The sequence below is a fragment of the Saimiri boliviensis genome, chromosome 20 (genome assembly GCF_048565385.1).
Source record: "Saimiri boliviensis isolate mSaiBol1 chromosome 20, mSaiBol1.pri, whole genome shotgun sequence".
In the NCBI taxonomy this organism is placed as follows: domain Eukaryota; kingdom Metazoa; phylum Chordata; class Mammalia; order Primates; family Cebidae; genus Saimiri; species Saimiri boliviensis.
Window position 1 is genome coordinate 24,250,087 of NC_133468.1, and position 5,090 is coordinate 24,255,176.

At 45.0% G+C, this 5,090-nt stretch overlaps 1 pseudogene; it reads right to left on the reverse strand.

Annotated features, from left to right (window-relative positions):
* Positions 1 to 3,002: 3,002 nt before the first annotated feature.
* Positions 3,003 to 3,386, reverse strand: LOC101052381 (U7 snRNA-associated Sm-like protein LSm10; annotated as a pseudogene).
* Positions 3,387 to 5,090: the final 1,704 nt, after the last annotated feature.

Here is a 5,090-nt window from a genome sequence, read left to right on the forward strand (position 1 = left end):
TCCTCAGTTGGGAGCTAGTCTGTCTCCATTAACCATTACTGAGAAGCTGCTGTTAAAGTATTTGTCAGGTATGAAGTCGAATTGAAAATTTCCCCATCAATCTTAAGTATTCGGCATAAGGGTGAAAAGCTTCTGTAAAGCAGTCATGAAACGGGCTGCCCAGAATAGCAGCTTTATCCAGCCAGACACAGCAAAGGCTAGCCCTTGACCAAATGACTTTCTCTGCAACACGGCTTTGGCCTAAAATATGCAAATTTCTCAGAAGACAGGTGAGGTCAAATACTCACTTGGCTCTCTTTACCTCCCATACCAGCAGGGCTAAAGTGGGGAGATATGCACCTTTAGGTACAACCATAGTTCCGTGCCCGCTGCTCCTTGCTTTTGCCTGGTTAGACTTTCATTTACAAGGTACTGGGGCACATTTGCTTAGAAAGGCCCCCTTTTCCCAGCCCAGCAGGGAAAAGCTACACTGCCCCCTTGATCTTTCAAGGAGCCCTCAGATCCCTCCTTGAAGGAAGCATGAGGATGTTATGCAAGTTTCTAGAAATCCAGCCCCAAAATTAGGGCTCAATTTCCTGATCGTAGTAGAGGTGAACATTTCTAAGGAACATCTGGTATGAACCTGAACAGATAGACAAGGGCCAAGAGAAGTGAGCTGGGTCTTCTTGTTATTCTTTGGGTGTTCTGTGAAATACACAGTGAAATTTAAACAAGGAAGAGGCAAACAGGGAATTTTTTTAATGGGTGGAGGTGATTTTCTCCTAGAGTTGTCTTGAGTTCAGGTCTATATGTCAGCATAAGCTGCCGAAGGCTGATTTTCATGAATTGAAATCACTTTGGGATATATTTTCTGTAGCACTGAAAAGTCCTAGTTTTTAAAAAATACTTATGCAGATATATTTTTTCCCAATCCTTTTTTTAAGAGACAATCTTTATGGGTCTGCCCCTCCATCCTCTATCTTGTTAGCAATGCCATTTTTGCTTTTAGCTGGGTTAGAGTTACCCAGTTGCACAGGGTTTGGTAATAAAAGACTGTTAAAGTTGAAAAAAAGTGATTATTATAAAAGTCAAGATAATGGTTACTTTCAGAGGGAAGAAGGGATTGTGTTGGACTGGGATATCAAAAGGGGTTACACTGGTAGCCAGCAATTCTATTTCTTGATGCAGGTGGTAGTTAACAATGGTATTAACTGTATAATTCAATAAGCTAAATATTTGTTTTGATTCGTTTTCTGTGTCTGGGTTTAACTTTACAACAGAAATATTTTCTTGAAAAAAGTTACTGTAATGGTTAGTTACTTGCTCTTCATCTTCAGATTAACTATTTGGTCTTGATGAATGAGAAGCTCTCCCCAAAACAAGGGCTAAGTCTGCTTTGACTTCTGAAAGAACTAGAATGTAATACCCAGTGCTGAGCCATGACCAGTGAATTAAGCCCACGGGAAAGTTTATGCAACTGGTGTTGAATGAATCTAAGAATTAGTTGACAGATAAGGCAAACACCCCATAGTCAAAATCATTCTGCCTACTTCTGCTAGATGCTGCTCTCTGTACAGGCGTCCCCAAACTACGGCCCGCGGGCCGCATGCGGCCCCCTGAGGCCATTTATCCGGCCCCCGCCGCACTTCAGGAAGGGGCACCTCTTTCATGGGTGGTCAGTGAGAGGAGCACAGTATGTGGCGGCCCTCCAACGGTCTGAGGGACAGTGAACTGGCCCCCTGTGTAAAAAGTTTGGGGATGTCTGGGCTAGAAAATTCCAAGAATTCTTCATTACCTGCAGGGAAATCTTGTGTTCCTCAGTCTCACAATCCAGCCTTTTTTCCATAAATCAGCATCAACCAACCTTTCCAATCTTACCTTAGCTACTTTCTCAAACACTCCACTTAAGCCAAACAGGTCTACCTTCAGATTTCTGTTTCCTTTGCCATTTCTAGATTCTGTGTCATTTCTCCTATACCCTATGCCTTCTTTGGTAGGTTTTCCTCCTCCTTTCTATGCGCATAAACCCTCCTCATCCTTTAAGGCCTGATTCTCTTTCAGGGCTTAAAGGAGACTGAAGAGGCTGGGCACAGTGGCTCACACCTGCAATCCAGCACTTTGGGAGGCCGAGGTGGGCACATCACGAGGTCAGCGGTTCGAGACCAGCCTGGCCAAACATGGTGGAACCCCATCTCCACTTAAAAAAATATATAAAAATGAGCCAGGCTCAGTGGCTCACACCTGTAGTCCCAGCTACTTGGGAGGGTGAGGCAGGAGAATCACTGGAACCCGGGAGGCGGAGGTTGCAGTGAGCCGAGATCGCGCCACTGCACTCCAGCCTGTGCAACAGAGCAAGATTCCATCTCAAATATTTAAAAAGGCAACTAATAAATTTCTTCCTTTCTTCTCTAAAGTCAGTCTTTATTATCTACCACATCAAGCTTTGTTTCCTTTAAACTTCAACAATGCCTGTTACCACTGTTGGGCACTTAGCTCTTGCTTGCACTGCTATTGTGAGAGAATATTTTATCTTCATTTGTTTGGAGTATGCAAATATACTTTATATTTTTTAAGTCTGGAGCTGTGACTGATACTTTTTCTGAAATTGCTAAAGACTACAATGACATTTTGTGCATAGGAAGATGACTAGAAGGCTAGAAGATGATTTCTTTTTTTTTTTTTTTTTTGACACTTGGAGGTGGCTCAGGCTGAGCACGTCTAATTATTCTCACTGGGCGAATTGAAAACTACTTGACAGATTCCATAATCAATAAGTTCTGACTTACTGATTCAGATCATCAAAAAGGGGGATTGTCACCTACCCCAAGGCCACAGATAGATAGGATCCTGGGTCCCAGACTGAGGCTGGGAGATGGAACCCTGTGAAAGGCAGCTTTGACAGGTGGTGTCTGTTGGACACCAGCTTCTGGGCTGGCCCTGCTCTCTTCTCAGGTTCTGGACAGGGTGTGAGGGCAGAGAGCTGGCTCCAGAGAACATCAGAGGAACCCGAGTTGGGGCCAGGCTTACTGAGGGCCTCGCTTATAGTTTTTGGAGGGAAATTCCCACCAGCCTTGGCCCTTGCCACCAAAGTTCCGCATGCAGTGGAAAATCTGCAGCTGCTGCTCATTGGTAGAGGTGATGCTCACATCATTTGGGATGTGGACCTAACGGACATTGCGGCCTATCATAAAGAGATCATCCAGCTTGTCCTGATGCCACCAATGGTCCCTGTAGGTGACTTTGGCCAGGCAGATGTTCATGAAAGCATCGACATTGACTATGCATTCACTGGCCATGCTCTCATCCCGCAGGCCCACTGTGGTTACCTGGCCCTGGAGGCCCTGCAGTAGGATGATCAGGCTATTCTCAGAGACGGTCTGCTCTTTTACTGAGTGGCTCACCGCCATTCTTCCACACCGGCTGCCTGCTTGCACGCAGCACTTCTTCCACTGTCCCCATCTGGGTCGCCCATAGCTAGCGGGCACCTGGCCAGATTGCCTCCCACTGGCTGCAGCAGGACAGAGACACCATGCCAGCGACTGGGCCGCTCTGTGCTCTGGGAGCCTTCTTTTCTTTCAGTATATAGAAAATTTAATTTGGAATCACTTAAAATATTTCAATATTAAGAAGTTTAGGAAGCATTCAGTGGGTACTGATAGACATAAGGCAGATATGTTTATATTCAATGGAGACAGAATTATGGGTTCCCGCTTTGACCCCAAAAATCACTGCAAGGGCTCTCTAGTCAACTACGGGCAGGTACAGATATTGAGCTTCTGCAGACTGAGATGCTGAAATAAAAAAAGAAGACACTGGGTATGAATGGAAGAATATTACTAATAAACTTCCTTTCACTCGTGCTTTTGTCTATACCTGGGCCTATCAGCAGGTCACACACTTAAATTTTGAAACCTTAAACAAAAATTTCAAGAGTCTCACTTAATATACAAAAAAGTCTATAAAGTGTATTTTTTAAAGTATCAAAAAAATTTTGAAATGGAGTTTTGCTCTGTCACCCAGGCTGGAGTTCAGAGGCACGATCTCAGCTCATTGCAACCTCCACCTCCTTGGTTCAAAGGATTCTCTTGCCTCAGCCTCCAGAGTAGCTGGGATTACAGGCACCTACCACCAGACCTGACCAATTTTGTATTTTTAGTAGAGACAGGTTTTCACCATGCTAGCCAGGCTGGTCTTAAACTCCTGACCTCAGGTGATCTGCCCGCCTCTGCCACCCAAAGTGCTGGGATTACATGCATGAACCCACATGCCTGGCTCCCTCTCTACATACTTAAAAAAAAAAAACAAAAAAACTCTGTACATAATCACTTCTGACAAGTTTGGGGCCCGGCATGACTAGCTGGGTGAGAATTCTTTTTGGCCTAAAATCTAGGTCCTAGTCATTACCATGAAAAATCTGGGCCCTATCTCTGTTATAAAAATGATATCTGCCTAAAGCAGAAAGGGTTAGGTCCCTGAACTACATCAGTGGTCCCAGGGAGCTGAGCTGAAAGAGACCCCCCGTGCTGGTCGGAACAGCAGGCCAGCCAAGCAGCACCATGTTCTGGTTTTCTCCCTCAGCGAACCACAGTCCCACTCTCCTTTGGAAGGAATGACTCTAATGAGAAGTCTGCAAAGACCAAACAGATTGGAGAGGATAAAGGAAAGGAAGTCCAAGGGCTGAGCTGTCGGCAAAATAAATAAGCACTGTTAGAGATGGGACGAACAGGAACCTGCGGAGCCAACAAACTTTCTGTCCCTCACACTGGTATGTCCCCACCGGGAAAGCCGGGAAAGAAGAGAAAGGCTCCCATGTGGGCTGGACGATGCCTGTGTTATGGGAACTGCTCTAGCTGCTTTCACACAACTGTCATTTCATTCAATCCTCTCCCGAAACACTCAAGGAATGGGTTATTGTCTCTGTTTTACTAATAATGCCAACCAAGACTCAGAGGTTAAGTAACTGGGTGAAGGTCATATACCTAGTCAGTGTCAGAGCCAGGACTCAAACCATGTTTATCTTCCTCCAAAGCTCTGCTCACTATATGAGTGAAAACAGAATCATCGCATGTTTCAGCTGAAAAGTCACCTAATCACCATCCCCATTTCACAGA